The 22,850-nt window shown below is 49.2% G+C and overlaps 1 protein-coding gene across 1 annotated transcript in view; it reads left to right on the top strand.

Moving 5' to 3' along the window:
- The window catches only part of LOC138292459 (myomegalin-like), a 1,643,599-nt gene that overhangs the window by 1,168,878 nt on the left and 451,871 nt on the right, over positions 1 to 22,850 (top strand). The window lies entirely within an intron of this gene.

The following is a 22,850-nucleotide window of genomic DNA, read 5'->3' as shown; positions in this document are numbered from 1 at the left end:
AAAATTGCGCAATATATACACGAGTAACCACAAGCAGGTGTAGGAAAGTCCTCCTTTTTGCCCTGGTCACCCCCACACTTTTTGGACAGGTACTGGTGGTTACTGACTCTTGGCTGTGCCCTGGGTACTGCTTACCAGTCCCAGGGCCAGTGCTCTGTGTAAAGTGGATATGCAAATTAGGCAAATTATAATTGGCTAAGTCAACCTACCTATAAGTCCCTAGTATATGGTAGGGCATGTAGGTTTAGGGACCCCAGCATAGGTAGTGCACCCATACCTGAGGTTCCCAGTGTCATTTTAAAGGCAGGCCTGCCTTGCTGGCTGCTTTTAAATTAAAGTTATATGCAAATTTGACTTTGGAATTAAAAATAGTTCCAAAGTCTTAAACTACCTTATTTTTACACATATGTGCCCCTAGGGCTGGGTGTTATGTAACTATAAGCAGGGACCTTCTAAAAATAATTTTATAAGCCCTGGTGAGGTAATAACAGCCAAATTTGTTTCCCCCTCATTGTAGTGAATGGCCTTCATAGGCTAGAATGGGGAGACTTTATTTTAATTTTACAAGTCCCCTTAAGTGACAGATACAAAGAGTTTGGTATCAAATTAATTGTTATAATAAATCCCACAACTTCCAGTTGTGGGATTTAATATGACTTGTTCAGGTAAAGAGTTTTAAACTTTACCTGAAAAGTTGCCAATTTCAGCCCTGCATTGTTTTTGCCGCTGTGCTCGGATTGGCCAGCCTCTGGCAGCCTGGCCAGGCTGCCTTGATGAGGTGTGAAGTGGCCTGGCTTCACACAAAGAGATGTGCCCGTGGGAGGGGATCTCCCCTCAACAGATGGTGAGGCAGGAAGGGGGTAGGGCTGCCAAACCGGTCTTCAAAGGCAGCGAAGGACATTTGGAGCAACACCCCCACATCCTGCAACCCCAGAATCTAGGTGCCCCCTTGATTAGATTAGGAGAGGGCAGGAGAGGTGTGTGTTTATGATTTTTAGCCAGACCAGTGGGTGGGCTCAGCCAGATGTAACCTCCAAAAATCACTTTCAGCCATGATGGATTTTTGAGGAATGTTGCCTCCTGGGATTGATTTTTGCCACACTTTGCAGGAAGTGGTCATCACAGGGGGAAGGACCCTGCCCCTGATTGGAGAACCAGGACACCCCTGTTTTTCCCCCAGAAGTAAGGATAAAACTGGCAGACCTACACCCACACCTCAGATCCCCATCAGATTCCAACAAGGAAGAACCAAAGGAGAGGAAGGACTGTCCTGCTGGACCCCTAGCCTGCACCTGGACCCTGCACTCTGAAGGACTACACCAGCTGCACACTTGGGCTTCAGCACAAGAAGGACTTTGCCTGGCTTCAACTGGTTCAAGGAGGGACTCCCTGTTTGCTACATGTGAAAAATTGCTAACCAGAATCCCCTGCACCAACTCCTGAAGAAATCAACCAGCTGTCCACTGTCCAAAAAGGAGTTTGTGCCAGGTGCATTCTGGGAGTTGTAGTCCACAGCCCCAAGGATCATCTCAGAGCTTCTGGAACCTTGGGGTGAGCTGTGGGCCCCACAATAGCCTTGAAAGAACATCTGGGAGAAGATCCAGAGGTTTGGAGGAGTTTGGAGAACTTTTGAAAAAAAGCTTCATAGAGGGACCGACCCGCCGCAGCAACTCTAGCCAGCTTGCCTCAACTACGACCCAGCCTGATTTGCAGGTTCATCCCAGTGAAGAAAATCTCCAAAAAAGAGACTAAGGCCCTCATTACAACCCTGGGGGTCGGTGTTAAAGCCGCAACAGTCAAGCGCAAACAGTCAAGCGGAAAGAAAAATGGAATCATGACCATGGTGTAAACCAGCAACATAGACCGCCACGGCGGTAGCAACAAACACTGCGGCTGTAACCGCCAACAGATTTAACAACGGCTTAATAAATTTTCAGCAAATAACATTTTGTGAAACCTCAGTGTTGGCTGACTCTCTGCTCGCTGTTCTCCTCCATAAGGCACGTCTGCTGGGGCAGGTGATGAGATGGCGGCATCCTCCGGTGTACAGACTCCTGGTGGACCTGTCGACAATGGAAGAGAGACACATCATAGTCACATACAGACTTGATCGTGCAACAATCCAGGAACTGTGTGCCCAGTTGGAGCCAGACCTGATGTCAGCTATCCACCATCCCACAGGGATACCCCCTCTAGTGCAGGTCCTGTCAGTAATCCATTTCCTGGCAAGTGGTTCCTTTCAAACAACAGTGGCCATTGCATCAGGGATGTCCTGGCCAATGTTCTCTAAAGTGTTGCCTAGAGTGTTGTCTGCCCTGCTGAAACACATGCGCAGCTACATCGAGTTCCCTCAGGTGGAGGATTTGCCCATAGTGAAAGGTGACTTCTATGCCCTGGGACATATCCCCAACGTCATTGGCGCCATTGATGGGACACATGTGGCATTAGTACCCCCACGCAGGAGTGAACAGGTGTACAGAAACCAGAAGAGCTACCATTCGATGAATGTGCAGATGGTGTGTTTGGCAGACCAGTAAATCTCCCATGTGAATGCCAAGTTTCCTGGCTCAGTGCATGACGCTTACATTTTGAGGAATTGCAGCATCCCTTATGTGATGGGGCAACTCCAGAGGCACCGTATGTGGCTAATAGGTGAGGCCAAGGACCCAATACAATGTGAATAGGTGTCTGGGTATGGGGTTGTCCCTAAGGGTTAGTGTGTGTCTAACAGTTGTCCCTCGATATTTGCAGATGACTCTGGTTACCCCAACCTGTCATGGCTACTGACCCCAGTGAGAAATCCCAGGACAAGGGCAGAGGAACGCTACAATAAGGCACATGGATGAACTAGGAGGGTGATTGAACGCACCTTCAGCCTCCTGAAGGCCATATTCCGGTGTCTCAGTATGACAGGTGGTTCCCTATACTACTCACCAAAGAAGGTGTGCCAGATCATCGTGGCCTGCTGTATGTTGCACAAGCTGGCTTTGCAACGACAGATGCCTTTTCTACAGGAGGATGAGCCAGATGGTGGTCTTGTGGCAGCTGTGGAGCCTGGAGACAGAAGAAGAGGATATCGATAACCGAAACAACATATTCATGCAATACTTCCAGTGAGACACAGGTAAGAAGATGTCACTGCCTCCCACATCTCATACTATTGTTGTAGCTAGCATACGTCTGTAATTTTCACTCAGTGTATGGACCCTGACTTGTCACTTTGCCTTTCCATTTCACAGATGTGGGTCCCACTTTGTGCCCTCTGCTATGTTTCCTCCTGGCCTACAGCTGTGTTACATTGGTATGTGCACAAGTAAATTGACATTGCTATATTCCATGATTATTGCAATTACACATTTGTGAAAGCACAGACTGACTCCAGATTGTTTTGTGATTGAAGTGTGTTTATTTCTGTGCTAATAAGTGGAGGGGGTTGTAAAATGGGCTGGGGGGATGGTGGAAGAATGTCCATGGCAGAGTCCAGTCTATTTATTTCACAGGTGCATTGTCCAAAGGGGCATAGGAAGTGGAGCAAGGGCAGTTTAAGGATGGACAGGGTGACAAAGTGGGACAGAAGGGTGACATTTAGGGGGGGTCTCATTTCCTGGCGGGGGTCTTGGCAAAGTTCCCTGTTATTTTCCTGGATCCCAGGGACCGTTTGCGGGGTGGTTCTCCATCTGCAGGGGGTGGGGTGCTGGTGTTGTGTTCCTGTGGCGGTGCCTCCTGTCCACTAGCAGAGGTGGAGGGCTGTTCATCGTCCAGGCTAGTGTCAGGGGCCCCTTGTTGTGCCACTGTGTCCCTCATGGTGTTGACAAGGTCTTACAGCACCCCTGCAATGGTGACCAGGGTGTTGTTAATGGACTTCAAGTCCTCCCTGATCCCAAGGTAGTGTTCCTCCTGCAGCCGCTGGGTCTCCTGAAACTTGGCCAGTACCGTTGCCATCGTCTCCTGGGAATGATGGTAAGCTCCCATGATGTTGGGGAGGGCCTCGTGGAGAGTGGGTTCCCTGGGCCTGTCCTCCCCCTGTCGCACAGCAGTCCTCCCAGCTTCCCTGTTGTCCTGTGCCTCTGTCCCCTGAACCGTGTGCCCACTGCCACTGCCCCTAGGTCCTGATCGTCCTGTGTTAGTGGGGTTGCCTGGGTTCCCTGTAGTGGTGGACACAGTGCTGATTGACATGTCCTGGGGACAGAGGGATGGGCCCGCTGGGTGGGTGCTGTGCTGGTGTTTCCTGAGGGGGGAGGCTCTGTGGTGGCTTGTGACTATGTCAGGGGAACCGACTGTCCCGAGGTCCCTGATGGGATGGGCTGGGCTGGTCATCTTGATTCAGGCGTGCAGAGCTGCTGTCATCACTGTGGGTCTCTTCTGTGGGAGGACTGGATATGTCTGGCACCTCCTGTCCTGTGACATTGGGTAGGAGTCCTGTAGGGGTGTAAAAGCATAATTATTGCATCTGTGTGTGTCATTGTGTGCAATGGGTGAGTGACCCTCTACTCCAGTGCTTGCATTCTTGGCTTGGTCCTTGTATGATAGTTGGTTTGGAGTCTGTGTGGATATCTGTACTGGACATGCTTTGGTGATGGGGGTCCATGCATTGGTGTTACATGCAGGGCTTGTTTTTGGGATGTGTGGGGTGTGTTGGTGGGGTATCTGTGGGATTTTGGGGTGATGGGTGTGAGGGTAAGGGTGGGGTATGTGATGGCATGTAGGTAGGGTGGGGGATAAAGTAGTAAAGATTTGCCTTACCAGAGTCCAATTCTCCTGCTACTCCTGCAAGGCCCTCAGGATGCAGAATTGCCAAGACTTTCTCCTCCCATGTTGTTAGTTGTGTGAGGAGGTGGGGGTACACCGTCAGTCCTCTGTACTGCAATCTGGTGTCTGGAGACCATGGAACGCACCTTCCCCCGTAGGTCGTTCCACCTCTGCCGACAGTTCTCCGCCATAGCTCCATCTTCCTTGCAATGGATGTCTGCTGCACCTGTGATCCGAATAGCTGTGGCTCTACCCGGACGATTTGCTCCACCATGACCCTGAGCTCCTCCTCTGAAAACCTGGGGTGTCTTTGAGGTGCCATGATGTGGTGTGGGTGATGTGTGAGGTGGTGTGTGTTGTGATGTGTGTGGGGATGTGTTGGTGTGTGTTGTGTGAGGTGCGTGGATGTTGTGTAAGTGATGGTGTTGTGTGTCTGTGCATGCTGCTATTGTTTAAGGTAGTGTATCTCTCTGCTTTAAATTTCCGGTTGTAAGGGTTTGTGGGTAATGTGGGTGTGTGCTTTATATTGAATTGGGTGTGTGGGTGTGGTTTGTGTATGTGTATCAGGTGTGTGTGTTTTGAATTGACCAATGTGGTGGTGTTTTGTGTATGTGTGTCTATTTTAAGGGTGGCGGTGTGTACCGCCAATGGTTTACCCCAGTTCAAAGTCCGCTGTGTTGATTCGTGGGTCGTGATAGTGTGGGCGTATTCTTGTTGGTGTGACGGTGTCGGTTTTGGTATTGCCAGTTTATCACTGACCTTTGGTGTGGCGGACTTGTGTGGGTGTCTGTATTGTGGCGGATTCTGACCTGTGGGTAGTCATACCTGTAGCAGAATTTCACAGCCGCAGTGGTATGTTGGCGGTCTTCTGCACGGCGGTAATCGCGATTTACCGCCAGGGTTGTAATGAGGGCCTAAGTCCGAACGTAGAAAGTTGACCGGGACCTCCTAGCCAGCGTATCCGAGGAGGGCTCCAAGAACTTCGGATCAAGATCCAGGTTTTCCCCGGTCGAAGGATTTTCACCTCAAAAAAACAACTAAGTCCGAAGGTAAAAATCTCCACCGAGGGCTCTCGCGACGCGTATCCGGAGAAGAGTTCCAGGAGGTCGGATTGGACTGGCAGGTTCGTCCCGCTGAAGAAAATCTTCAGAAAAACGACTAAGTGCAAAGGTAAACTTTTGACTGAGGCCTCCCGCGGGCTGTAGCCGAGGCGGGCTCCATTGCGGTCGGCCTTGAACTTTGACTTTGCCCCCGTCGAGGTGCAACCAGATGACCAGATTGGCGCTTTTTTGTTTCTAGGCACTTGAAAACATTAATGCTTTAAAAATTCATATCTCCGGTTCCCGTTATCCAATTTTATTAGTTTATGTGTCATTTGAAAGATAAAAATATAATCTATATTTATAAATTGGTTTTGGATTTTTAAACTGTTTCCTGTGTTTTATTTAATTACTGTTTTGTGATATTTGAATGTTTTACACTCTAGCGGTCATTCTGACCATGGCGGTCATGGACCGCCAGGGCCGGGGACCGCGGGAGCACCGCCAACAGGCTGGCGGTGCTCCCAAGGGCATTCTGACCGCGGCGGTATGGCCGCGGTCAGAAACGGAAAACCGGCGGTCTCCCGCCGGTTTTCCGCTGCCCTGAGGAATCCTCCATGGCGGCGCAGCTTGCTGCGCCGCCATGGGGATTCCAACCCCCTCACCGCCATCCTGTTCCTGGCGGTTCCGACCGCCAGGAACAGGATGGCGGTGAGGGGTGCCGTGGGGCCCCTGGGGGCCCCTGCAGTGCCCATGCCATGGCATGGGCACTGCAGGGGCCCCTAAAAGATTTTCAGTGTCTGCCATGCAGACACTGAAAATCGCGACGGGTGCTACTGCACCCGTCGCACCCTTCCTACTACGCCGGCTCCATTCGGAGCCGGCTTCCTCGTGGGAAGGGGTTTCCCGCTGGGCTGGCGGGCGGCCTTCTGGCGGTCGCCCGCCAGCCCAGCGGGAAACACAGAATAACCGCGGCGGTCTTCTGACCGCGCAGCGGTATTCTGGCGCTTCCGCCGGCACCGCGGTTACCGCGGCCGGCGGGAGTCAGAATGACCCCCTCTGTCTCCTAAGTTAAGCCTTGTCGCTCGTTGCCAAGCTACCAAGGGTTGAGCTGGGTTTAATTTACTGAGACCTAACGGGACCTAAGTGGAGGTTAGTGGCCTTTTGCTAAGTGTAGGTACCTACCTGCCCTTACCATAACCCATTTTCCAACATTTTTGGTGCGCAGTGGTGGGATCCTGTACTTGTGTTCAGTATCACATTACAGTTTTAAGTAAAACAAATTTTAAATCCTTTAAGTTGTCCTAGTGCAAAAACATTTTTTAATTTGGATTATTTCAATTATTGAATTTTTGTGATCTTTCTAAATTCTTGTTTCCAATTTTTGCAAAAAGTTGTTGTTGACACAAAACTAGGGAACCATGAAGCTTGATCTGGCTAGCCTACCCACACTGACAGTAGTCCAGCTTAGGGGGTTGTGTACTGAAAGAGGGTTGCCTGCAACCACTGACCTCAGGAAGCATGTCCTGATCAAATCTCTGACAGCATGGGCTGAGGCCCAAGAGGTAGACTCAGAGGTAGCTCCAGAGGAGGAAGAAGCAGGGGAGGATGCTAGCTCCAAGCACTCAGGGGAGGGAGGGCATCTGAGCCTAAGTGAGGATGAGGAAGACAGGTCCTCACTGCACACAGTTAATAGGGTCATACCCAAAGCTAGTTGGGGGAAGGGGGTCCCTTGAGGAGGAGAGAACCTGTCCCTCAGGGAAAGAGAGCTGGAGGCCCAGCTAGCATTTATAGCTTTGGAAGCACAGAAGCTGGCCCTAGAAGAGAAAAAGTGGGCAAGGGAAGAGAAAAGAGATGGTGGCAGCGACAGAGAAGCTGAGGTGTCCATGGGTGTTTTTTTTACCCCGGATTACCCAAGGGGGTGGTTCCTGCCTATGTAGAGGAGGATGACATAGACAAGTGGCTGGGGGCCTTTGAGAGGACCCTCCAGATGAGGAGAGTCAAGCCTCAGTACTGTGGTTCACTTCTTTGGGAGTTGGTCCCCAACTCTGGGAGGGATAGGCTCCTAACCTTGAGAGGGGAGGAGGCAGATTCATACCCCAGTATGAAGAGATGCTTGACTAAAAGGTTTGGTCTGACCCAAGAGCAGTATAGGCTCACGTTTAGGGACATCCAGAAGACAAGCACCTAGTCCTGGGTGGACTTTGTGGACATCTCAGTTTAAGCACTGGAGGGCTGGATACAGGGCAACAAGGTAAGTACCCTTACAGGGCTGTACAATTTGATTATGAGGGAACACCTTCTAACCAATTGTGTCCAAGAGAAGCTCTGCTAATATCTAGTTGACCCTAAGGTGACCTACCCCAGAGAACTGGGGGAGGCAGCAGGTGACTGGTTAAGAACTAGGGTTAACCAGAAACCCCCAGGGGGTGATCAGAAAAAGGGAGGACATGGTTCTTCTCAGGGGAAGAACCAAGGGAAAGATAACAAAAAGCCCAAGGAGTCCTCACAAGAGTCCCCAAAAACCTCTCAGGGTGGGGGAGCCCCGAGCCATTCCACTTCTAAGGGGAAAGGGTATCAGGGGAAGCATTATGATCCTGTTAAAGCAGGAAAGTTTTAGGAGCTTGCTAAGGCCGGCAAGTGTTTTGAGTGTCATCAACCTGGACACAAAAAAGGAGTTGCTATCTGCTCCAAGAAGCCCTCCACTGGTGGGCAATCCCAGGGGTACACAGAGGTCACATTAGTATCCATGGGTGGGGTGGACATTGCAACAATGGCCACCTTACCTCCCAGCATGGAGAGGTATAGGCAGAGGCCTAAAGTCAATGGGACGGAGGTGGAAGCTCTAAGAGATACAGGAGCCAGTGTGACAATGGTCACCGAGAAACTGGTTTCTCCAGAACAGATCTTACCTAGTGTCTTCCACCAAGTGACATATGCAGATAGCAGAACCAAACTCCATCCCATGGCCATGGTGATCCTGGAATGGTGAGGTGTAACTGGCCCTAAGAAGGTAGCTGTAGCTCCTGCCTTCCCAGTAGAGTGTCTACTGGAAAATGATCTTGAAGCATCTGAATGGTCAGAGGCGGCACAGATGCTGGACCTCCCTGAATGGGTGTGTGCTGTGACCAGGTCACAGGAAGCACAACAGGGAAGTGCTGGACACTTGGACCCTGGAACAATGGGCCAAGCCTCCAAGAAGAGAAAGGGCACTGGGTCTGGCTTGCCAGCCCCCACAGTACAGAGGATCAGGAGGAATCCAAACCTGAGAGGGAGGATCTGACCTCTGAGGGAGGGCCACTTCCCCTGCAAGCTCTGCCTGACTTGGCAGAACTGCAAGGGGCAGGTGGACCCACCAGAGAAGAGTTGTGGCAGGGACAAAGAGAGTGTCCCAGTCTTGAGGGCCTAAGGCAGACTGCAGCTAGGCAAGAACAAGGGGATACCAGTGGGACCCACAGGGTTTACTGGGAGGATGGAGTTCTCTACACCGAGGCAAGGGACCCCAAACCAGGGGCAACCAGGAGAGTAGTGGTCCCCCAGAAGTATAGAGAATTCCTACTTACTTTAAGCCATGATATTCACTTAGCTGGACATTTGGGACAGACCAAGACCTGAAACAGGCTGGTCAATGATTTTTATTGGCCCCAAATGTCAGAAAAAGTCAGTGGGTTTTGCAGCTCCTGTGTTACCTGCCAAGCCAGTGGCAAGGCAGGGGGCAAACCAAAGGCTCCCTTGATGCCAGTGGTTGGGACTCCGTTTGAGAGAATGTAGGGATTGACATTGTTGGTGCCCTAGACCCACCAACTGCCTCAGGCAACAGGTACATTTTGGTGGATGTGGACCATGCCACTAGGTACCCTGAAGCAATACCCCGCCGGACAGGCACTGCTCCCACAGTGGCTAGGGAACTACTTGGTGTGTTCACTAGAGTGGGGTTCCCAAAGGAGGTGGTCTCAGATAGGGACACAAATTTTATGTCTGCCTATCTGAAAGCCATGTGGGATAAGTCTGGTGTTACTTATATGTTCACCACCCCGTATCATCCACAGAACAATGGTCTAGTGAAAAGATTCAATAAGACCCTGAAGGGCATGATAATGGGTTTGTCTGACAAACTCAGGAGGAGATGGGATGTTCTCCTCCCATACCTGCTGTTTGCCTACAGAGAGGTGCCACAGAAGGGGGTTGGATTCAGCCCCTTTGAGTTACTGTTTGGGCACCCTGTAAGAGGCCCATTGTGCTTGGTGAGAGAGTCTTGGGAGAAGCCTCTAAAAGAGTCCAAGGAGAATGTGCTGGATTATGTGCTGGGCCTGCTGTCACGCATGGCTGAGTACATGAAGAAGGCAAGCAGAAACCTGGAGGCCAGCCAAGAGCTCATGAAGCTCTGGCATGACCAGAAGGCTACTGTGCCTGAGTATCACCCAGGACAGCTGGTGTGGGTTTTGGAGCCCATGGCTCCTAGGGCACTTCAGGCCAAATGGACTGGGCCCTATCCAATTGAGGAGAAAGAGTGAGGTCACCTAATTGTGGACCTTGGCACCCCCAGGAATCCTCATAGGGTCCTGCATGTCAACAGATTGAAACCCCACCAGGACAGGGCAGACATGACAATGCTGATGGTCACTGATGAAGGGAAGGAGGAGGAGAGTGAACCTATGCCAGACCTCCTGTCCTCAGATGAACAAGATGGGTCAGTGGAGGTAGTGGTACTCTCTCCCAAGTTGACAGACCAGCAACAAAGAGACTGCAGACAAGTTTTGGGGCAGTTTGCTAGTCTGTTCTCCCTGACCCCTGGACTCACCAATTGGTGTGTCCATTACATTGACACTGGTGACAGCTTACCTGTCAAAAACAAGCTGTACAGGCTGTCGGACCAGGTCAAGGCCAACATCAAAGCTGAAGTGGCTAAGATGTTGGAGCTCAAGGTAATTGAGCCTTCTGACAGTCCTTGGTCCAGTCCAGTGGTACTGGTGCCCAAACCTAATCCCCAAGGTGGGAAGAAGGAATTGAGATTTTGTGTGGACTACAGAGGTCTAAATGCAGTAACTAGGACTGATGCTCACCCCATACCTAGAGCTGATGAATTCATTGATAGGTTGGGGGCTGCCAAATTCCTGAGGACCTTTGATCTGACCTCAGGATACTGGCAGATTGCCTTAAGTCCAGGTGCTAAGGAGAGGTCAGCATTTTCCACACCAGAGGGTCACTTTCAGTTCAATGTGATGCCCTTTGGCCTGAAAAATGCTCCTGCCACCTTCTACCGGTTGGTGAATAGAGTCCTGTCTGGGTTGGAATCTTTCAGTGCAGCTTATCTGGATGATATAGCTGTATTCAGTTTCACCTGGGAGGACCACCTGGTCCACCTGAAGGAAGTGCTTCAGGCCTTGCTTGAAGCAGGCCTGACTATCAAGGCAAGCAAGTGACAGATAGGGCAAAGCTCAGTTATGTACCTGAGCCACCTTGTTGGTGGAGGCCATGTACAATCTCTCCAGCCCAAGATCCAGTCTATCCTGGATTGGGAGGCTCCTAAAACCCAGACTCAGGTCAGGGCCTTTCTTGGCCTGATGGGGTACTACAGAAGGTTTGTTCAGAATTATGGCACCATACTGGCCCCTTTGACTGAGTTTACCTCCAAGAAACAGTCCAAGAAGGTAATTTGGACCCTAGAGTGTCAGAAAGCTTTTGACACCCTAAAACAGGCTCTGTGTTCAGCACCAGTGTTACTGGCCCCTGACTATAGCAAGGAGTTTATAGTGCAAACAGATGGTTCAGAGGAAGGGATTGGGGCAGTGTTAGCACAAGTTAAGGGCCAAGATCAACCAGTTGCCTTCATCAGCAGGCAACTACTCCCCATAGAGAAAAGATAGAGTGCCATTGAGAGGGAGGTCTTTGCTGTGGTCTGGTTCCTGAAGAAGTTGAGGCTATACCTGTTTGGCACTCACTTCTGTGTGCAAACTGACCACAGACCTTTCAGATGGTTGATACAAATGAGGGCGGAGAACCCAAAACTGTTAAGGTGGTCCATTTCCCTACAGGGGATAGACTTCACAGTGGAGCACAGACCTGGGACTGCCCATGCCAATGCAGATGGCCTTTCCAGGTTTTTCCACTTAGCTGATGAGGACTACCAGGGTGTAGGTTATTACCCATCGCCTTTCATTTGGGGGGGGGGGGGGGGGGCAGTGTAGGAAAGTCTTCCTTTTTGCCCTGGTCACCCCCACACTTTTTGGACAGGTACTGGTGGTTACTGACTCTTGGCTGTGCCCTGAGTACTGCTTACCAGTCCCAGGGCCAGTGCTCTGTGTAAAGTGGATATGCAAATTAGGCTAATGATAATTGGCTAAGTCAACCTACCTATAAGTCCCTAGTATATGGTAGGGCATGTAGGTTTAAGGACCCCAGCATAGGTAGTGCACCCATAGGTGCACTGCTGAGGTGCCCAGTGTCATTTTAAAGGCAGGCCTGCCTTGCTGGCTGCTTTTAAATTAAAGTTATATGCAAATTCGACTTTGGAATTAAAAGTAGTTCCAAAGTGTTAACCTACCTTATTTTTACATATAAGTCACCCCTAAGGTGTGCCCTATGTTCCCCTAGGGCAGGGCGCCATGTAACTATAAGTCCTGGTGAGGTAATAAGAGCCAAATTTGTTTTTTCCCTCATTGTGGTGAATGGCCTTCATAGGCTAGAATAGGGAGACTTCATTTTAATTTTAAAATTCCCCTTAAGTGACAGATACAAAGAGTTTGGTATCTAATTAATTATTGTAATAAATCCCACAACATCCAGTTGTTGGATTTAATATAACTTGTTCAGGTAAAGAGTTTTAAACTTTACCTGAAAAGTTGCCAATTTCAGCCCTGCATTGTTTTTGCTGCTGTGCTCTGATTGGCCAGCCTCTGGCAGCCTGGCCAGGCTGCCTTGATGAGGTGTGAAGTGGAGGTTAGTGGCCTATTGCTAAGTGAAGGTACCTACCTGCCCTTACAAATAACCCATTTTTCAACAACAGCTAAGTAAACAGTCAGAAAATACTGCAAACTGAAAATCACAATAGGTTGCAATGGGCCTAGGGGGGACACAAACCATATACTAAAATAGTGGAATGCGAAAGTCGGTTTCCCACCTAGGCAAGTGTAGTATGTAGAGGCGTGCTTGGAGTGTAAGAAAACACCTAAAGTAATTAAAATACCTCACCCCAGAGCCCAGGAAAGCAGGAGTAAAACACAGCAAGTCTCCTAAAACACACTAGAAGTTGTGATAGAAGATAATGCAAGAACCAGAAGAGACTGCAAGACACCAATGATGGATTCCTGGACCTGAAGACCTGTGGAAGAAGGAGACCAAGTCCAAGAAGCACTGAAAAGTCCAGGGAGAACAAGAGCCCCTGCTAACCCAGATGAAGGTGCAAAAGAAGAACCACCGGTGAGAAGGCAAAGTCAGTATTGCACCAAAGAAGACAGATGCGGGTTCCTGGTTGGTGCAGAAGATGTCGCAGGCCGGATGGATGAATGCAGTCTGGTTTGCGTTGCTGGATTCTGCCAACAAGCCTTGGCACATGCAAAGCTCTCAGCGGAAAATGGCGCTGCCCGGGACCAGGAGGGACCTGGTACCCTCTCCCTAGGAGGGGGAGGCAGAGGGGGCTCTCAGCAACTCAGAAAACCCTCAGAAGACCAGGCAGTGTGCACAGGAGTCCCACAGCTGCCTTGATGAGGTGTGAAGTGGCCTGGCTTCACACAAAGAGATGTGCCTGTGCGAGGGGATCTCCTCTCAACAGATGGTGAGGCAGGAAGGGGGAGGGCTGCCAAACTGGTCTTCAAAGGCAGAGAAGGACATTTGGAGCAGCCCAGCAACACCCCGACATCCTGCAACCCCAGACAACTAGGTGCCCCCTTGATTAGATTAGGAGAGGGCAGGAGAGAGGTGCGTTTATGATTTTTAGCCACACCAGTGGATGGGCTCAGCCAGATGTAACCTCAAAAAATCACTTTCAGCCATGATGGATCTTTGAGGAATGTTGCCTCCTGGGATTGATTTTTGACACACTTCCCGGGAAGTGGTCATCACAGGGGGAAGGACACTGCCCCTGATTGGAGAACCAGGACCCCCCTGTTTTTCACCCAGGAGCAACGATAAAACTGGCAGACCTGCACCCACACCTCAGATCCCCATCAGATTCCAACAAGAAGGAACCAAAGGAGAAGAAGAACTGCCCAGACTAGACCCCTGGCCTGCACCTGGACCCTGCACTCTGAAGGACTGCACCAGCTGCACACTTGGGCTTCACCACAAGAAGGACTTTGCCTGGCTTCAACTGGTTCAAGGAGGGACTCCCTGTTTGCTACAGGTGATGAATTGCTAACCAGAGTCCCCTGCACCAACTCCTGAAGAAATCAACCAGCTGACCACTGCCCAGTGGCCAAAAAGGAATTTGTGCCAGGTTCATTCTGAGAGTTGTAGTCCACACTCCCAAGGATCATCTCAGAGCTTCTGGAACCCTGGGGTGAGCTATGGACCCCAAAAGAACCTTAAAAGAACATCTGGGAAAAGATCCAGAAGTTTGGCGAACTTTTGAAAAAAAGCTCCATAGAGGGACTGACCCGCCGCAGCAACTCTAGCCGGCTTGCCTCAACCGCGACCCGGCCTGATTGGCAGGTTCGTCCCGGTGAAGAAAATCTCCCAAAAAAAAAGACTACGTCCGAACGTAGAAAGTTGACCGGGACCTCCAAGCAAACGTATCCGAGGAGGGCTCCAAGTACTTTGGATCAAGATCCAGGTTTACCCCGGTTGAAGGATTTTCACCTCGAAAAAACGACTAAGTCCGAAGGTAAAAATATCCACCGAGGGCTCCTTTGACACGTATCCGGAGAAGAGTTCCAGGAGGTCTGATTGGACTGGCAGGTTCGTCCAGCTGAAGAAAATCTTCTGAAAAACGACTAAATGCGAAGGTAAACTTTTGACCAAGGCCTCCCGCAGGCTGTAGCCGAGCCGGGATCCATTGCGGTCAGCCTTAAACTTTGACTTTGCCCCGGTCGAGGTGCGACCAGATGACCAGATTGGCACTTTGTTGTTTCTAGGCGCTAGAAAACAATAATTCTTTAAAAATTCAACGGAAGCTTTACACTCTGTCTCCTAAGTTAAGCCTTGTCGCTCGTTGCCAAGCTACCAAGGGTTGAGCTGGGTTTAATTTACTGAGACTTAACTGGACCTAAGTGGAGGTTAATGGCCTATTGCTAAGTGTAGGTACCTACCTGCCCTTACCAATAACCCATTTTTCAACAACAGGTAAGTAAATGTCAGAAAATAGTGCAAACAGTGAAAATCACAATAGGTTGCAATGGGCCTAGGGGGAACACAAACCATATACTAAAATAGTGGAATGCGAAAGTTGGTTTCCCACCTAGGCAAGTGTAGTATGTAGAGGGGTGCTGGGAGTGTAATAAAACACCAAAAGTAAGTAAAGTACCCCACCCCAGATCCCAGGAAAGCAATAGTAAAACACAGCAAGTTTCCTAAAACACACTAGAAGTCGTGATAGAAGATAATGCAAGAACCAGAAGAGACTTCAAGACACCAATGATGGATTCCTGGACCTGAAGACCTGTGGAAGAAGGGGACCAAGTCCAAGAAGCACTGAAAAGTCCAGGGAGAACAGGAGCCCCTGCTAACCCAGATGAAGGTGCAAAAGAAGAACCACCGGTGAGAAGGCAAAGTCAGTATTGCACCAAAGAAGACAGATGCGGGTTCCTGGTTGGTGCAGAAGATGTCCCACGCCAGATGGATGAATGCAGTCTGGTTTGCGTTGCTGGGTTCTGCCAACAAGCCTTGGCACATGCAAAGCTCTCAGTTAGCGGAAAATGGCGCTGCCCGGGACCAGGAGGGACCTGGTAGCCTCTACCCAGGAGGGGAAGGCAGAGGGAGCTCTCAGCAACTCAGAAAGCCCTCAGAAGACTAGGCAGCACAGGAGTCCCACAACATGGGGACAAAAAAGGTGCAAATGGAAGCCTACGCTGCACAACACAAAGGGTTCCCACGCCACCAGAGAACCACTCAGGAAACTGTGCGTCACAGGATGGAGTGCTGGGGGCCTAAGCTGTGCTGTGCATGAAGAACATCTTGGAGGGATGCACACAAGCCATGGCAACTGCAAGTCGCACTGTTCATGGGGGTACTGTCTTGCACGGGGAGACAAGCCCTTTCCTCCACCAAACTTGGACAGCTGGACGTTGAGACTGTCGGAGCCACGTTAGGCAACCACTTGTGTCGCTAGATCCACGCCTGTCGTCTGGAGAGGGGACCCAAGCCACCAGTCGTTGCTGCAGAGAGGTGCCTGCTGAAGCAGGGAAGTGACACTGTCACTCCTTGGGAGATTCCTTCAGGTCTTCTGGTTCTAGGCAGTCCTCGGAGGATGCATGACTTGGAAACTGTTGCAGTTGCTGGCAAGAGCTGAAGATTCAATGTTGAAGAAGTCGTCCTCGCTTCTTTGTTGCAGTTTTGTATAGTTCCTGGAGCAGTCAGCGGTTGATCCATCGGTATAAGATGAAGTAAAGGATGCAGAGGATTCCTGCTGCACTCTTGCAATCTGAATCTGAAGAACACCTAGAGGAGAGACCCTAAGTAGCCCTGAGAGGGGAATTGGTCACCTAACCAGGTAAGCACCTATCAGGAGGGGTCTCTGATGTCACCTGCTGGCACTAGCTACTCAGATGCTCCCAGAGTTCCCTGACCATCCTGAAAACAAGATTGCAGAACCCAGGGACACTCTGGAGGAGCTCTGAGCACCACCCCTGGGGTGGTGATGGACAGGGGATTGGTCACTCCCCTTTCCTTTGTCCAGTTTCTCACCAGAGCAGGGACTTGGGGGTCCCTGAACCAGTTTAGAGTGGAATATGCAAGAAGGGTACCATCTGTGCCCTTCATAATATTTCCAGAGGCTTGAGGAGGCTACCCCTCCCAAGCCTGTAACCACTATTTCCAAAGGGAGAGGGTGTAACACCCCTCTCCCAAAGGAAATCCTTTGTTCTGCCTTCCTAGGCTTGAGCTGCTCAAGCAACAGGAGGGCAGAAACCGGTCTGTGGGGTGGCAGCAGATTAGGCTGCCTGGAAAACCTCAGAAGGTTGGAATGGCAATACTGGGGGTCCTGTAAGGAGCCCCCAGAGTGCATGGAATCATACAACCAAAGCTTGCAAAAGCACTGGGGTATGATCCCAACATGTTTGATTCCAAACGTGCCAATGTTCGGTGTTACCGTTATGTAGCCGGTAATTGGCAGTGACCTTTGTCTAGTAAACTTGTGAAATGGCATACCCGCACTCACGAAGTCTGGGAAAATGGTCCTGGAGGTTATGGGGGCACCTCTGCTAATTGTGCCCTCACACACAGGTACTCTGTGCCCTGCCCTCAGGGCTAGAGGGCCTGCTATAGCAGTGACTTATAAGTTACCTGGTGCAATGTGAATGGCAGTGAAAGGGTGCATGCACCTTTTTATGAAGGCTGCAATGGCAGTCCTGTTGAAGCCTTTGCATGGGCTCCCTATGGGTGGCAAAATATATGCTGCAGCCCATAGGGATCCCCTGGAACCCCAATGCCCTGGGTACCTAAGTACCATATACTAGGGACTTATAAGGGGGCACCATAATGCCAATTTTGGGTGAAATACTGGGTTACCAGTTTGCAGTGACAACATTTAGAGGAGAGATAGCATAATCACTGGGGTCCTGGTTAGCAGGATCCCAGTGAACACAGTTAAGCACACTGACATCAGGCAGACAATGGGGGTGACCATGGCAAAAAGAGGGCACTTTCCTACGCCCTTGGCAGGCCTGATGGACAGTGATTCTTTGGTTCAGGGAGCATGCTAATTCCTGAGGGCTGCAGGGGACTAGCACCTAAAGTCTAAGCAAGTTCTGGAGTTGCCTTTGGTGTTCATAGAATGTCCTCTTGCCTTGGAAACCAGTCTCTGGTCCAGGACGTGTCTGAGTTGTGCAGTTGCAAGCTGTTTGCCATAGGTGCTGAATTTCACGCCTTTTCTTTGTGCAGGTCCTACAGTCACAGGCTTGGGTATCTTCGTCACTCTTGGGTGCAAGTTGAATCAGATCTGAGGTTCTGGTACCAGGGGGGCCCCTTCAATCCTGGACTTAAGGGCATTATGTGTGTAGGGGCAAGTGGCCAATGGGCTACTAGCCCCAGTGTCTAATCTGCCCCTGAGGTGACCACATCCAGGGGTGTGTGTCACCTTTTCTACCCAGAACACTCTATTTTGCCACTTTTCAAAATGGCAGGACCCATCCTCGGCTTACAGACCAAGTAGACCACCCTAGAGATGTGGCTAGCCTTCTGGGGTGTACAACTCCTTATTACCTAATTTTCCCACTTGCCCGGGTGCCAATTATCCGGGGGCAGGGGGTTGACTTTGTCCTCCTCTGGGGGACTGCTTACTTGCATATCAGAAGGGGTGTGCCCTTTGAAGCTCACTGCCTGTATATGCCACTTCATTAGCCATCCTGACCTGGAAGTGACACCTCCCGCCCAGGCTGCCCTTTGTTTCAGACTCCTGGGAGTGTTTACTCTTTCTTCCAGGGGGTCAGAATCCTGTCACTGTGGCAGCAGCTGTAGGCTGTCAGCTGGGGCACAGTAAATGCTGGGGCAACTAGGTGGGCAACTGGGTGCATGTCACATCAAACCTTACTTCGGATTCAAGCCAGCTTTAGTGAGGCAAGTTGTTTGATCCCAAACATGACATACTTCAGTAAGGCCATAATTAAATTGGTGACCTCAGGATGCCCAGGTGCCAGCCCGTGTTAGCCATTGGCCTGCTGACCACCTATAGTAGCCTTTAACGGAAAAAGAATACTATAGGGACACATGGGCTTGCACTTATATGTTCACACTTTTAATGTACTCCTGACACCTGGGGTTAGGAGGCCTACTTTAGAGGTGACTGGCATATATTAAAAGCAGTGCTTTCACCTTGCCACACATGGTGAGGGCAGAGTGGAACTGGAGCAGTTTGCACTGTCACTGTAGTCTGAAATGACGGGCCTGTTGTCATATTTTTACTTGGGTCACTCAGGTTGGCACAAATAGTACTTCAGGCTGTGGTGACCCCTTTATCTCTAATGCCCTGGGTACCACTGGTACCATTTACTTGGAACTTATAAGGAGGTTAAAGCCCTTGCCATTTGGCGATACCAATTCACAGTCCTCATGTTAGGGAGAGAGCACTAGAGCCTAGTTAGCAGGCTCCAGGGCACTTTCAGAATCATAACCATCAACATTTGAGAAAAGAGTGTGGGGGTGACCATACAAAAAGGGTCCTTTCCTACATCATGCCATGAATATATTATAATAACCAAAGTGTATATCGGACCAGGGCAAGTGGGAAGTCTATTGAATAGATAAAGAGCATTTTAGCATTGGAAATGCCATGAATATATTATAATAACCAAAGTGTACTTTGTAATTGGGCAAGTGGGAAGTCTACTGAATAGAGAAAGAGCATTTTAGCATTGGAAATATATGCAAATAATTGTCAAGTCCATATTAGCCATTTGCAGCGTAGCCCCATTTGTTCTCTATTTCCTCTTGCTCCCTAATTCCATTATTGACTGAGTCCACTAGATGCATTCTCTTAGATTCAAGATTGGTCCAATGTCATCTCTATGTGAATTAGGTTGTACCCGTTCCAGAACAAGCCACTCCATAGCTTCATGTACCTAATTGGTGTTATTGTAGTTATCAACAAGTGGTAGTCCAAGTGTCGCAAGTCTGATGCCAATACAATGTTGCAAAGTCATTTGCTTCATTTTCTGCTCAGTCTGTCATACGCAGGCTAAATTGCACAGGCATGATACAACGTAAAAGACATTAGCGTTGTAGCAATTGGTGTGGTGTAATAACTCTAAATCAGGCCTTAGTATTTAAGATCGTACAAGGGCTTTCAAAGTGAATATTTTATTAATGCATAATTACCCCATACTAGAGCAATCTACTTTTATTAGTGCCCTCTAAAATGATCCAATGCACTGCAGAACTCAGCAGTTAACACCCTTAAGGAGAATTCAAGATATTTTTCTCCTTTATGCCTCCTATCAGGAGGCGTAGCATTTTGACCCATTCCCAGATTTCTTACTAATGGTAAATCTGGGAATGCACCAAATTCCATGGGTAAATGCATTGAAATACCCATACTCCCCCATGGAATGCCTCCCTGGGGCAGAGTAACTCAAGGCAGCAATTCGAGCTGCCTTGAGTTACTCCAGATTAACAAGCCATGCAGGGCCACACAAGGTGGCCTTCTATGGCTTGATAATCTGACTTTAGTGTTGCATCGCCCTTGCGCCCCCTGCATGGTGCAAGAACAATGCAATACTATGATAAATCTAGCCTCAAATGTTTTCACCATAAAGGTACAAGTGAGACAAATGATGTTTAGTTTTAGTCTGTCCCACTGGAGCCTGGTGACCCCTTTTATTATCTGCCATGTGTGACATTGTGCTTGTACCAGAACACTCTTTTCCCTAGGGTGAAGACCCAGGGCCCCACACAAATGGTACACGCTATTATTCACCACAGGAACATAACGCCATCAAAGAAGCCTTACCTTTGGTGATTAACCCAGTTGCACTCATTTAAATTTCTTTCAGGTAGCCTGCACACTAGTTAGAAGGCTCGTTTCTTCTTTGTCTCTCATGGATAGAATCAGTGAGGTAGCCCAGAGGCGGGGCAATTGGGTAGGGGACATTTATTTCATTTCGAAATGAAAGGAGACATCTGCCTCAGAGAGAAACCCTGAGAAAAGGGATGAGATATGAAGGGGCTCTTTTTTCCTTAAAAAAAGGCCATCCCCAACATTAGTGCAGTAGGTGTATTGGTACTGGGCCCGCGAACGTGAAACCAGTGTACCCCATTTATAACTATCTCACTACCAAAAAGGGTAGTGGGGGGCCATTGTCCTTGGTAGCACTAGGGTGCAGGTCACCCTTGCTGCGGAGGCAGAAAGAAAAAGATATAGGGGCGAGATGAGAGGCATTTTTGCTGCTTTGGGCTCAGATGTATGCATGAAGGCTCAGTGGAGTATTCAGAGGAAACATCCTACTTCACTGTAGCATATCAATGGTATTACAGGTGTAGTAGCACCATTGCCCATGGATGTGAGGAGCTAACCAAATCCCATTGATGACTGCTCTGGTATCCTTGCTTGCTTGCATTAGGACCCAGTGCACACTTGCTGTGCCAAGGTTGCTTTGGGACTCTGAACTTTGGCTAAAGGGAGAGGAAAACTGAAGCAGAGAAGATAGCTTAGCATGGACCTCAGACAGAGATCGAGCGGATTGGACAAGATGGGGGACTATGTTTTTAACATAGGACAGATGGGAGGGCCTGCATTACAAGGCAATAACTATCACTAGTGAACCAGGTGCAGAGGCAGTGGGCCTAGGGTTGTTAGGGGCCCACTGCATCACAATTATGATAGTCTTCCTATAAAAAAGGACCATTGAGAACTAATTTTCCCTACTAGCACTAGGGCAGAGGGCACCATTGCAGCAAAGAGTGTAGGTAACACATGGGACCTCTTATTGTTTCTGAAGGAGCTAGAGAGCCTGTTTCAAGATTTGATAAATTATAGGCATGGTAGGGAATGGATGAACAAGGTAGAGGAGGCATCTGGCTACTCAATTCTGTAGCTATCATTAGTGCAGAAGGCGCAGTTGCACTGGAGCCTAGGAATGTGAGGTATACTCAAAGCAACTTAATTTTAGTCAGCAGTGTTTCTTGGTCTATTTCTAATTTTGTTTAATGAATTCACTTGTTTATAAGTCTGTGGTTAATGACCTACTGCACAAGTCCTTTTGAAATAATCTCTTAAACTCTGCCCCTTGTGCTCAGCCCTGCCCCTCCTACTGCTCCAATCCTTGCCATAAAGTTTTGGAGGAGGACCTACCTTCAAACATTTTGCTAGGGGTGGCTAAGAGCAAAAAGGACCACTGCTCTATGTTTTTGCGGTAATCGTTTTTTATTGTCTCATTTTGTTTTTAGCTGTAATGTATGCACTGCCATTTATTGGTAGATTGTTCCAAACATGTACAGTAAGTAAATCACTCTGATGCCTAAGTGCCCTGTGTGAGCATATAAATAAATATCTAAATTGACATGAAGCCAGAGGGTGTTTACAGACAATAACTTGTCCAAGGACATTGAGGAAAACCAAGGGGCAGATTTACTAACATTTTGAGTTTATTGTAAATGCATTTTCTAATAGTGCTATACAGTTGCCTGAAAGTAATGCAGAGGTATCTACCAACAATAGTAGACCTGGGTATGCGCCCAAAAAGAATGCAATTTTGTGATTGGTGTTATCTAAGAGAAATGCTTTTGTTTCTCCAAATGTCAACTTTTCATTTGTGCTGCACTGTACAGTACACATCCAAAATGGGAAACATTTTAAAGGTTGTCTAGGAACAGTATTGTGTACTGTACCAGTACAAAATCTAAGCTGGACATGCATCAGGCACCTTTGCACTTTTATGTAAAGCTGTGTAGGTGGTGCTTGGCAGCCTGATTGTGCATCTGTGCTAGGGAGAGGGCAGGACAGCGACATATCTCAATAGATATGATGTCTCCTGCTTTCTCACTCACACACAATGCAGAACAGCAACTTTGCGGCATATTTAAACTTTTTGATGGGGGTGGCTGTATGGGAATAGGAGGTTGTGCGTCAAAAAATGATGTTAGGCTGGTTAGCGGGAAAAAAAAATGCCGCGAACCAGACTTGCGCCATTTCCAGGAGCACAACCATTCTAAAACATGAATCCTGTCTTAGAAAATAAAGGAGTCATGCCCAACACCCCAATGGCCAGCACAGGGGACCAGTGTCCCTGGGCATGACCATTGCACCCATTGCTATGCAGGGGGCCCCTTGTTGGGCCCCCAATGGCACTTAAAAAAAAATAACAAAAATACTTACCTATACTTACCTGGGGTGGGGTCTCCCATCCTGTGGTGTCCCTCTGGTGTGGGCAGGGATGTTCCTGGGGCTGGGGCAGGCACCTGTGGACCCATTCCATT

The sequence above is a fragment of the Pleurodeles waltl genome, chromosome 4_2 (genome assembly GCF_031143425.1).
Source record: "Pleurodeles waltl isolate 20211129_DDA chromosome 4_2, aPleWal1.hap1.20221129, whole genome shotgun sequence".
NCBI lineage: Eukaryota > Metazoa > Chordata > Amphibia > Caudata > Salamandridae > Pleurodeles > Pleurodeles waltl.
Note: the sequence above shows the minus strand (reverse complement) of the source record. Positions and strands in the feature narration are given on the sequence as shown.